Source organism: Lissotriton helveticus, chromosome 6 (assembly GCF_964261635.1).
Source record: "Lissotriton helveticus chromosome 6, aLisHel1.1, whole genome shotgun sequence".
Taxonomy (NCBI): domain Eukaryota; kingdom Metazoa; phylum Chordata; class Amphibia; order Caudata; family Salamandridae; genus Lissotriton; species Lissotriton helveticus.
In genome coordinates, this window is record NC_136067.1 from 1,339,363,433 (window position 1) to 1,339,376,122 (window position 12,690).

At 41.4% G+C, this 12,690-nt stretch overlaps 1 protein-coding gene across 1 annotated transcript in view; it reads right to left on the reverse strand.

Annotated features, from left to right (window-relative positions):
• ACSS1 (acyl-CoA synthetase short chain family member 1) overlaps window positions 1-12,690 on the reverse strand; it is a 1,294,163-nt gene that overhangs the window by 317,447 nt on the left and 964,026 nt on the right. The gene's annotated exons all lie outside the window — the stretch shown is intronic.

The window sequence follows — 12,690 nt, forward strand, 5'->3', positions numbered from 1 at the left end:
GGACACGCTGATGGGTCTCTGCTGGATTGAAATAAACAAACAAACAAAAGGAAAAGACGCATGGAAAGCAAATCTTGAAGAAGGTCTGTCAAATCTCAATATGCAAGAGGCCTGGAACACCGGTCACACCTTTGCGACCTTCAAAAAAGTCGCCAATGGTGCGGCAAAACTAGAATCTTGGATTGCTGACAAAGCCGCATTAGCAAAGAAAAAACACGGCTGGATGGTACATGCAACATACGAGAGGTGTGTCCCGCAGCCATACTTAATTAACCACATAACACCATCTACACAACAGATGCTCCTACGAGTACGGCTGGGAACTTACATCTCAAAAGACCAGACCCCTGCGTGGAAGCAAACGTGGCCAACATCACTCTGCAGACTCTGCGGTCATGCAGAAGAAACTGTGATTCATCTCCTGTGCATTTGCCCATCCCTCACAAACCTGAGACATTACTATCTCTTGCACATATTTCGCTCATTCCAAGTCCGAACATGTCGGCCGGCAGTTATGCTGGCATTGAACAGCAAGCAGCTGCAGACAGCCTGTAGGGCCACCAGATTCCTTCAGAAGGCGAGCCTCCAACTAATGAAAACTGAAAAAATGGCGAATAATGGCACCAAACTAAAGGATTGAGGATAACAAAAGACTTTGATTTCAGCAAATGTCAAATTGTTTTTCTTTTTCTTTATTTTAATGGTTTTATGTAAAATTCTCTTTGCAAATTTTTGTAAAGGTTTTAATTAACCACATACAATAAAATATTTACTTACTTACTTACTGTTTGCGAGGTCCAAGTATGAAATCTCGCAAGTCAGCACCGTCTTTAAGTAAAGTCAAGTGTTGCTTAATTTCAGCCAGTGTGGAATTATGTAGCCATTCAAGGCAGAGTTTCCCTACACTGTATGTTGTAACTATCCCTGGATGTTGTCTCTGGGAGTCTCTAGGGTCTGGCCTGGTCTGTTTAAACCCCTGTATTTTGTTCAGGAATCTATCTTGTCAGTTATTTGTGTCTGTGGGCCAGATCAACCATTTTTTCCAATCAGGATGTGTTCTGTTTTGGTGTAAAATATGGGATACGTCTATCTCCACATCTGTAGTGCTATTACTATCAGGCATGGGCTTCGGAATAGACGGTTTATTTAAGTCTTTTATCGTGGCTAAACCAAGACAGGTTGTTTGCTGAATTGTGTCATTCAGGAATATTAATTGTTCTGGGATCATGCAGGCTCTAAATAATGCTTCTAAACCTTGGACCTGCCGTTCTTTCGTACCCCAGATGGTTTTGGTTCAATGTTGTTTTTCCAGAATTCAAAACCAAATGTAGTCATTTTTTCATAAAATGTTTCAGAATAAATCAATTTAGTATTTGTCAACATTGTTTTCATTCCTGTCTTATTTAACATTTTAAAAATAAAAAGCTTCTGCATCACTTGTGTTAAACCCTGAGAAGTATGGGAATTTCTCATAAAATGTTTTCGAGCTGCCTTTAGGCGGTGTTGCACAATGTTCCCATTGATTATAATTTAAAACATTTCTAGGTTGAGCAGATTTATGCAAATAGTGTTGACCAAAATGATTATAACAATCTAACTTCATAATTTGACGAACCCTGTAAATAATCATGTTCTGTACATTTGGCTGACATCATATTATTAATCTTTTCAAAGTCCCAATCATCAGAGAAAGTACTTGGTGTCACAAAGTCACTTAATGAAACCTTAAATTGGTGTGGATATTTCAAGAGCTCGATCGGGCCATAGATTTCATAATCAGTTTTGTCCCATGCTACCCCACCGGGTATTGGATTGGCTGTGATGTTCACTGATGACAGTTCTCTTTTTGTGATGTGAGAGGATGTGTGAGGCTTTAGGACCAAGTTGATGTTCTGACTTGCTGTGTCCATTGTACTATATGTTCCATCAATTAATGTTCCCAAACATAGAACCATGATGAGCCAAAGCAGGAGGAAAAGTACACCTAACACAATCCAAAATTCAATCCATGGTGAAATCAGATATGTTTCTTTGAGTTCATGAAAGAGTTCAGTTACTTTGTCTTTGAAAGTTTTTGCTGCTGGCGTTTCTTCATGTTTGCTTGGATCTTCAGAAAAGTCATCGAAATTGATGAAGTAGCCAGATGCAGTTCTGTCAATTGTTGGAATTGCTTCCGGATTTTCATTTGCTTTTGGATTTTTCTTTGTTTCACTAGCATAGTCCGAGGCTACATCGTTGTAGACTGGTGTTTCTTGACGAACTGTTGCAATTTGGGTTTCAAGAGACACAAGTTCCATGGCTTTGTTGCATAGTCCTTTTTTGTTCACTGCAGGTTTATCAAATGTGATTAGTCTTTCAGTTTGAACCTCTTGGATTGTAGCAAGATTTGGTCTTCTGCTATTTCTTGGGAGTTCACTGGGCCTACTACTTATTATTGGCCACATGATTGTGGTTTTACCAGGTCGATGGATACAACTCGGTTCTCCTTTTTACCAGCAAGGGGCGGTAGTACAACTGATCTTGTTCTGCTGACAGCTAAGACAGGTACTGCTTTTCTGTAAGAAGGCCCAAATTCCTTCTTCACCGCGATCTTTTCTCTGACCAGATCCCCAATCTTTGGAATCCAGACAGGTCTTGCTGGGACAGGTGGTTTTTCTTCAGTGGCCGTTGGCTTTAGCTTTAGATTACTCAGACTTCTTCTTGTTTCATTTAAGTCCTGTAAAACAGCCAAACGGTCTTTGATATCAAAGGCTTTTTCTTCTACCACTGAAGTATGACTATCTAAGTCCTGGATATTCATTCTAGTACGGAACAATAGTTCATAGGGAGTGAAACCTTTTAGAGAATTTCTTGGCAGATTGTTAAGACTACGTTGGACACTTGTTAAATGTTTGACCCACCCATCACCCGAACCTAATACCCTCGCCGTTATAGATTGCTTTATGTCACGGTTTTTTCTTTCCACTACCGCATTTCCCTCGGGATGGAAGGGAGAAGAGTACCGCAATGCAATGCCCATGCTGGCCATGGCCTCTTTGTAAGCCCTAGAGCTAAACGCAGGACCCTGGTCAGAATGTAGCATGCCAATTGCGTATATGCCGATAAAGACTCGCAAATCCTTTATAACAGTTCTGGCGTCAGCCGAACGCTGGTGTCTGCATTTTAAGTGAATCTAGTCTTAATATTTATGGGATCGCGTTTCTCCTGCTGGATTTTTGCGTATAGATAGCCTTATGCTTTCTAACAAAGGGGTCCTGGCAATACTCCGGTCGGTTCATGACTGCGATCTCGGTTGCAGTTTGGACAATCCTTTGCAAATTTGTAATGTTGCAAGTTCATCCCCGGCCACCAGTATTCGGATTGTAATTCTTTTAGAGATTTCACTATCTCTTGGTGCCTTACATCCAATCCCATATGTGCGTCTGCTATTAAAAAGACTCTTCGGTTCGTGTTTGGAATTACTCTATCCCCCACTCCAGGGATTTGAGCAAAAGGAACGGAGTTTGCATCAATTATGTATGTATAACTGAGTGGATAGTTCAGAGGTAATGATGCATAGTCGCCTTTTAATGAGGCTTTCACCGCTAGCATAGTTTCTCCGTCTATGTGATTTTTAGAACGCTTTTTTGTGGCTACGGAAGCCGGTAGAACCGCTTCCGCTGTGGCTCTGTTAGCCAATGAATTCCCTGCAATGTCAACGCCATCATGTTGATGACTCAGTGTATGTATCACATGAGTCTTTTGTAGTTCTTTCTGCAAAAGAACTACTTGTTCCCAAAGCTTTTTATGCTTTATTGTGGCACCTGTGTCATCTTTGTAACCGTTTTGAATCCAGGTCTGCATGTCATTATTGTAAGACTTGACGCAGTAATGCGAATCGCACACTATTAGTGTGGGGAATTCGCGATCTGCATTTTCAAGCGCCATCTTTAAAGATCTTATTTCAGCTCGCTGAGTTGAACAGTTTCTGAGTGATTCAGTTTTGGTGACTATTGGTCTGAATTTACCAAAGCGCCAGCGACCTTTAGCAATCGCGCACGCTGCGATGTAGGATTTTTTCTCTACATCATAGTGTTGTGCAAATCTGTCCATGTAGATTACACATGTGTATTGTTCGAGAGGCAGAATTTCGATTGGCAGAGGATATTCTTCTTCATATTCTAGATCTTCTAGTTTTTTCATTTTCGGGTCAAAGTAGTATTTCACGTCTTCTGCAGCAAGAGAATTTTCGCATTGTATCAATTTTGGATCTAATGCCACTGCATTCAGATTGCGTGGGCTTGTTAATGCCTCAAGGGCTGATTCTGCTGTTGAAACAGTTATTCTTCTGCCTTGGGCTTGGGCTCTTTCTTTTGCTACAGCTGTTTGAACCGCTATTACAATTTTTTCAGTAGAACTGAATTTCATTTCAGCTTGTGTGTACAAATGTGATTTGTAAGCTATTGGTACCGTTTCTCCCTCATTAGAGGTTAGGTACGTGAATCTGCATCTCCCTGGGATGACTCGGATTACAAGATTGAGTATGTTTTCGCGTGTTTGCAATTTTGTTTTAGTTAATATGTCTGCTTGTAATGATCTTAAAATTTCTGTGTGTTTCTGAGTCCAATTGATTTGTTTGAAATCAGGTTTTATTAATTCATAGAGAGGTTTAACCCTCTCTGCATAATTTAGAATGTATGTTCTTCCGAAATTCAGGAAACCTAGTATTGATTGTAAGTTCTTCAGCGTTTTAGGTGCTTGGAGTACAGCACACTTCTCTAATAAGTTGTCTGCTAGGCTTTTGCCTTCACTTGATAATTCATATCCTAAAACCAGGACAGTCAGATGGGCAATTCGTGACTTTTTAAAGTTGAATTTGTAACCCTCAGCTGCGAACTCAAGTATTATGGTGTTCACTCTTTTCAAGTGTGTCTCCAGGTCATCATCTGTGAGATAGATGTCATCGACATAAGATAATGCCTCATCATCATATATTTGTAGTAACTCTGTTACTCTTGCTGAGAATAATCCTGGGCTATTCTTGAATCCCTGTGGGAGTCGACAGGAGTGTTTTTGCGACCCCATTATTGAGAAAGCGGTCAAATACCTGCTTTCAGGTGCAATGTTTTGACAAAAGAATCCATTAGAGATGTCTAATGTCGTTTTATATTTTTTGCGCACGATGTTATTCATTAGTGCTGCACTGAGTGAGTTTTGTACTGCAAATGTTTTGCAACATGAGTTAAGGTGTCTGTAGTCCAAAACTAGACGATATGAATTGTCTGGCTTGGAGACAGGAAACAAAGGATTGTTCATTTGTGAGGTGCATGTTTCAATCACCCCCTGATATTCAAGTTGATCTAATATCTCTCTGACTTTTTTTTTGGCTTCTTGCTTAACTGGGTACTGCCTTTGTGCAGTTGGTTGATTTTTTAACTGGATTTTGTGATGAGGAGAATCCTCATCCCATCCTACATGATTTTTATATAATGCAGGAGCTTGGGCCACTGCCCATTTTCTTGCATATATGGATTTTTTATGGGTTGAAATATGATTTGAGAAGGCAGGCACAATCATTTCTTCGCCATTAGGGCACTCCCTGACAAACTCTGGTGGCCAGTCTTTCTCAGCTAACAGGATGTCATAGCCTTTCGAAAAGTTATTCCACAAGAACCCCCTTACTTTCCGAGTCTTGTCCCCCTCTATACGTAATTTTATTTCGTATAATTTATGGTGCTTGCTAACTCTGGTGTCTGCAGTTTCCACTTGAATGTATTCATTCGTGTCCACTGTCTCCAGAAGATTCATCAAGATCTTGCGAGCTATGGTCACTTCTGCTGCGCTGTCTAGCATTGTCTGGGCCCACTCTCCGTTTTTCAGTTGTGTCCTCAATATCCTCGGCATGTTTTATTATTTTAATACTAGCTACCTTCTTTCTTGGAAATTGTAATTTTTTACTTTGATGAGTAGGTTCCTTGTCTTTGGACCTGACGTGCTCTTCCTTGTGTTCTGACCGTCCTCTTTTTTTCCAATTTCTGAGAGGAAGTCTGAAAAGATCGAGAGGGACGTGTATCAATATCTTGATATCTGTCAGGTTTTCTCAATTTATCCCTATCTCTAAGGTTGTATCTTTTCTCAGAGGGCTCCCTCTGGGGAGACTTGCCACCTCGTTCTGGAGATCTATCTCTCCGTTGAGGAGACCTTCCTCTGGACTGGAATCGTTTTTCTTTGGGAGTGGATTGTTTATTTCCATCCCAACTCTATTTTGGAGTATTTAGATTATTTTTAATAAATGTTTTTTCAGGATTTTCAAGTAGTTGGGGTTTACTGGTTTCCCACCCAAATTATCTCTACCTAGTTCTTCATAGGATTTTTCTATGATTCTGGCAAGTTCAAAAGGTTGTTCTGCTATATCTATTTCTTTCAATTTCTGGAGGTATGTTATGTCCTCCATTGCCAATTGAAGTAATTCTCTATATGCCTTTGTTAATTCTTTTATTTTAACTAAAAGTTCTTCACTTGATATTTTTTCAATGTCGGGATGTGGTGTGTAGCTGGCTAGAACCGGCCACGTTGCTCTTGGTCTACCTAGTGGACCGAGCCTGGTGATGTGATTTTAATGTTTTAGGGCGCCTTTAAACAAGAGCAGGTGCTCTTGGTAAGTTAGTGGGATTTCAACGTCCTCGAAAGGAGCGTATTGATCCGGAGGTGCCCCTATTTTGTAATAGTGGAATTTGTGTGCCACACCGTGTGCTGCTGGAAAATGTATCCATGAATAGAATACCTCTGCCTGCCGATATTCATGGGCCTCTACCACGAATATGACTGTACCACCTCGTGATGATACTCCATTTTATATAATTTTTTTAGTTATAGTTCTTCTTACATTTACTGGAATGATTATAGCATTCGGGTCTTCATCTCGGGGACTTGTGTCATCCGTTAGGAGTTGAGCTGCTATTCTAGCTTCCTCCCTTTCGTCTTCACTTTCCGTCATTTTTACTTAACAGAAAGTTTTTGTTGCAGATCAAGTTTCAAGGAAACAAAGATTGGGTGCACAATATTTTGGAATACTGTATCCTTCAACGTTGACTAAACCAAAAACTAATACATAGGATTCTCATCCTACTAAGTTCCGGCGGATTTGAACCTTTTACCCACTCCAGACGTCTATTGGAGTTTTTACGGGAAAAAGGGTCTGTGTGAAAAAGCACGACTGAGTTACTCTAATGTCTTGCGTTAGATTATCGCCTTACCAAACGTTGGGCGCCATGTAGTGTAGTTCCTATATTCCCAATAGGCTCTGCGCATTGGAATAATATAAACAGCAGTGTAGACGTAGGACGGAGGTCGACTAGGTCTCTACTGACTATATTAGACTTAATTAGTTTTGCCAGCTAGCTCAGAGGTCACTAGAAACTTTCTCGAATGTTCAGGAAAGAGTTAACTCTCCTGATTTAGACAAGAAGGGATTAGCTTCTGATAACCATATAACATGACAACTTTGCTCCCTCAAAATAAAGAGTGTATGTCTAGAGTCGTGTGAAAACAAAAGACAACTTATTTCGCTCAGTCAATCGTGCATACTTAGTTTCACCAGAGTGCAGAGAAATAGAGAGACGGGCGTTTTCAATAAAAGGTGTTATTTATTGAGCAGTCTTCTTTCTCATGCAAGAGAAATGAATTGCCACAATTGCAATACTTAACATAAAGTAAAGTCCGTACAGTAAAAGGAGTATTATGAAATAATACTGTAAAAGCATTGATATGGTTTCTTAGCCATATGATACTTTAACATGGATAAAATATATACATACATAAAACATTGACTAACGTACTCAACTGGTGCTTCTAATCTATGCCTACGCCGGTGTACCTGACCTAAGCCTAATACGTGGGAAGGAGTAAGTAAGTAGCAGTTTAAGTTTAGTTGGTTTGGCCAAGGATCGGAATCAAGAATTCTTTTAAGGGTTTAGTCAGCTCCGTACCTTGGTTCTTAGAATGAAGGAGGTCTTGTATCTCTCTCTCAGGACTCGATATCCCAGCAACCCGCAAGGGTGGGTGGAAACACCGGAGCTGGATTTTCTCGGCTGGAGAAAAAGACAGCGTCTTTCTCGGTGCGTCAAAGGGGAGGGGCGGCTTCCTTTGGCTCCTCGCATCAGCTAGGCTTCCGGGCAAGTATATTGCCGCTCTGCTCCAAACCACCGTGTGTTTGCTTAAGGCAACGTTGGTATATTTATACCTGAAAGGTGCCGGGTTTGACGTAAGGTTGGACATAAGACGTCACCAAGAACTAACAGTTCTTTCTGACTCTAGGAGTTCTTGTGCAAATCAAAACAAGAGCAGGGGGATTTCCCGGGCTGCTGGAGACTTGGTTTGTTTAAAGAACGCGTTGTACTTTCTAGGAGTCTAGGGGAGTAGCCATGCCGTATTTGGGCTGCATGGGCTATTACTAAATATGGATATGATTCTTATGCCTTTATAAGGATATTATTTATTATAGCCATATAAGGGCATAAATCGGGAATATCGAATTAGGGTCCTAGATAGAAACACAACACTATCTTTGCACTATTTAAGCAAGCTGCCACAATAGGTGGTTGGAAGCACTTCTCTTTCCAGAAGCAGCTGTGAGTATGTACAATTTCAAAGTCCGTAAACTCCAACTTTGCAACTTAAAAAAAATAGAATTTACTAGTTTAGCAAGAAGTGAAGCTTGCAACATTTGAAAAAAGGAGGACAGCTTAAGTGGCCCTTTGCAGAAGAAGAACACATACTGTGAATTTAGGATGAATGGCTCAATTTCCCAATATAAATATATATTTTACGTTGACATTATAATCAAGTATCTGTATATATATATATATATATATATATTACCCACTGGTGGGTGTCAGTAGGTAATTAGTTTTAGGTAGGACCATATTTGCAAAGGAAAAGCATTTTTTGACTTGCTTATAACTTTAATGGCGTTTGACAAATCTACACAAAATGTTCCCAAAAAGTGTTCCTGTTATTCTAGTCGTGTATTTAAAGTTTTGGGGTGATCCATGAAGTGAGGGCTGAGAAAAAAAGGGGGGGGGGGGCAAAAAAAGTGTGTTTCCCATGTTAATGCCCATAGGAGTTTTGAACACGACTACAGCGCAAACTGCTGGGCAGAATTACACCAAATTTGGCAGAAAGGTAGATTGTGTTCTGGAGATCACACTTTTTGATATTTGATGTAAATCCATTCAGTGGTTATGGAGATATTAAAGGAAATCCACATTTGGATATCTAGAGGTGCAAATAATTATTTGTGAATTGTTTTTGAATTCACACGCCAACAGCACAGCTGTGATTGGCTGGCTGCAACCCGAGTAGAAAGTTGTGGCTCCCATTTTACACACTGGGGACGGTCCTTCCACTAAATATGTAATGTAGTGGAAGGGGGCTGGGTCGAGGTACCCTGTCCCCCACAGATATATATAGGGGTCTGTGAGGAACCTCTGGTGGAAACAACATGTCCAAAAGTGGGTTTCTGATTCTATGTGTCCATATTTGTAAATTAATCGCAGCTCTCAGTGCAGGCAGCTCTCAGCACAGCCCTCTGTATAAGTTTGCGACAGGTTTGCTAATTTTATCCATAAATAAATTCTTTAAAAAGACTCGGATACTTGCCCATCCACTCACAGACCCAGTCTGATACTAATGCGCCTACTCACACACCCAGTCAGACCCTCACATACCCACTAACATTGCCACTGAAACACTTACACGCATGCTCACAGACCCACTCAGATAATCACATACCCACTCACAGACCCACTGAGACACTCATGAACCCACTCACAGATATACTCAGATATTCACGCACCCTCTCACAGACCTACTCAGACACTCATACACCCACTCATAGACCCACTCAGACACTCATGCATCAACTCTCAGACCCACTCAGACATTCATGCACCCACTGAGAGGCCCACCCAGACACTCCTGCACCCACTTAGACAATCCCTTACCCACTCACAGACCTACTCATAGACTCACGCATCTACTCACAGGCCTGCTCAGAGAGTCATGCACCCACTCACAGACCCACTCAGAGACTCATGTGCCAATTCACATACCTGCTGAGACACTCATGTACCCATTGAGAGGCCCATTGAGACACTCATGCCCACACGCACATATCCAGTCACACCCTCACGTACCCAATCTATCCCTTTTAGCCAGCAGCAAAGTTCAGCTCACAGAGTTCAGCTCACCAAGCCACCTGATGTGTTTAGAAAGCAGAATGCCCTGCATACTACTCGAGCTCCAGAAGATGGAAGGCTGAGCATGCCCTGCTGGGATTGGGATTTGTGACCTCAATTTAATCCTTTTAGTCAGCAGGGAAGTTAAGCTCACCAGGTCATCTAAAAGGTTTTGAAAGCAGGATACCCTGCATGCTACTCGGTTTACAAATCTACAGATGGAAGGCTGAGCATGCCTTGCTGGGATCTGTGACCTTAACTTAACCCTATTAGTCAGTAGCGACATTCGGCTCACTGAGCCACCCAATATGTTTTGAAAGCAGGATGCCCTGCATGCAGTATTCACCCAGAGACAATGCCAGGCTAACAGATCCCTCTATACCTCACTCCAAAGGCAGTCACTGTGCAGAAACATGGCGCGCAAATGTGGTTCCCGGCCCTCAGAAATTACGGGAGCAGTAGCTTCGCTTCCGCTCTGTCACATAATATATACAAACTTCACACACAATGATCAGACAGAAACAGAGCTGACAACACCCAGCCAAAAAAATTTACTTACAAGAGCCCCCCTACTCACTGAAGTGTTAACTTAACTAGCCAGCTCCTAGTGCATTTCCACACAGAGCAAGGAAGCTTTAAACAGAGCCTGAGCACAAGCTCTCCTTCAAACCCCTCTCCTGCATGGCCACAATACTAAAAAACAAAAAATCAGAAACATACAAACAAGCTAGTGCCGCTTTGCAAACACAATGTGCATAATGAATGGATTATTATGTTTATGGGAAAGAGCAGGAAATGTACATTCTGGTCATTCAATGGATGGTTTCAAATAAAAATATTCACTGGCATTAGTCCCGTTTACACTCCAGGAAGTTGAGCATTACGTAAGGTGGGAGCTTACCCGAAAAGGAGGGTTAGTTTGGAAGCGTGCTCTATTATCCACGGCAGTGAGACACATAAGTTTAAGCAAACATCCAGTGAATGCAGTTAGGAAAGTTCTGCGACTGACTTTCAACCACAAAATGCAAGCATCCGAAATAAAAGTCAGTTTTTGAAAGAACACCAGCCACAACAAGCATAAATGATGTCAAAAACACAAAGTGTGCCTGTTAACTGGCGCTACAATTACATCACATTGGATGAAGGGGACGTGGGGACTTGTTATCCTGGCAGTGTGTTTTGTGACGGTTAGATGCAGTGTTCAATATAGCCTTATAGCCCACTGTAGAGGGCTATACCAGTCATTAAAGGCCCAAGTTGAAGGCAAGGGCCTTTAACAAGGGATCAGGACTTTATTGCCGGTATAGCTCTCTATGGAGGGTTAAGGCTTTTAGAACATTCCGCCACTAGAGGGCAGAAAGTTCTAACAAATAAAACAAAGGCCTAACGGCACCTGAGGGGTTTGAAATTCCCTTGGGCTCCATGAGGCCTTTGTTCACATCAGCTGCTGTGAAGGACAACATTAGAATGTTGAAGCTACGGGCTTCGACCAGCCATTAGAAGCCCGGAGAACTCCATTGATTTCAACGGAGCTACCAACATCCAATGTTCTAATATTTCAACAGCGTTCACTCTTTCTTCATCATCACGCCCCAACAGCTCCCGCCGCTGTCTGCAGTGAAAAGTCTAACAACAAATCATAAATATTACATACAGAGTTCCTTCCTCACATATAACAGTCACTTCACTCTGCTCAAATGGATCATTTGCATACAAAGTGTGGAGTTCGCTTTAGGACACACTGAGAAGAGTATTGAACATGGAGAGAAGGAGCAGGACAGAGGATGTAGTGTAACGGCCATAACTGCTGACTTTGGAGCTGAAAGTCGGGTTCGAGTCTCGGCAGAGGCTCACAAGCACGCTTGAAAGCACGCTTGAAATGAGTGTTAACACAAAAGGTTTAAATAAAAGGCATCGGAGCAAGCAGAAAATAACTGTTCGAATGCATGCTTTAAATATGTGCAGTCGTCAAACAAAGCATGATAAATGATGTGCAGCCTTAAGCAAATAAGAGAAGAAGTCCCCATCAAAGTAGTCGGATGAGAACAAGCACTTGGGCCTCTGGAGACTGATATGAGAAATACACATGGGGAACAACAGGAAATAGAACGCCTACTACCAATAGAAATGAGAAAATGTAAAGTGACAAGCACACAGCCTAATAAGAAGTGAAGCCCCTTTTAAGATATATTAAATAGAATAGATTTCACAAGCGGGCGAAACTTAAAAAGAGAAACAGGCCACGAATGTCTGTTTTCATTTCCTTGAATGCCAGACTGTCTTATTTTACTACCTGTGCAGAAGGGGTCATTTCACCTGCCTCGGTGCACAATGGTGAAAAGGAAACTACAAATGAAAATTAAGTTCTCACTTTTGACAATTTATTTTTGTTTTTATATAGCATGTGCCACAAAGAAACGTACAGTGAAGAGCTAGGTAATAGTTTATAGCTACACTTAACTGTAATCTTTCA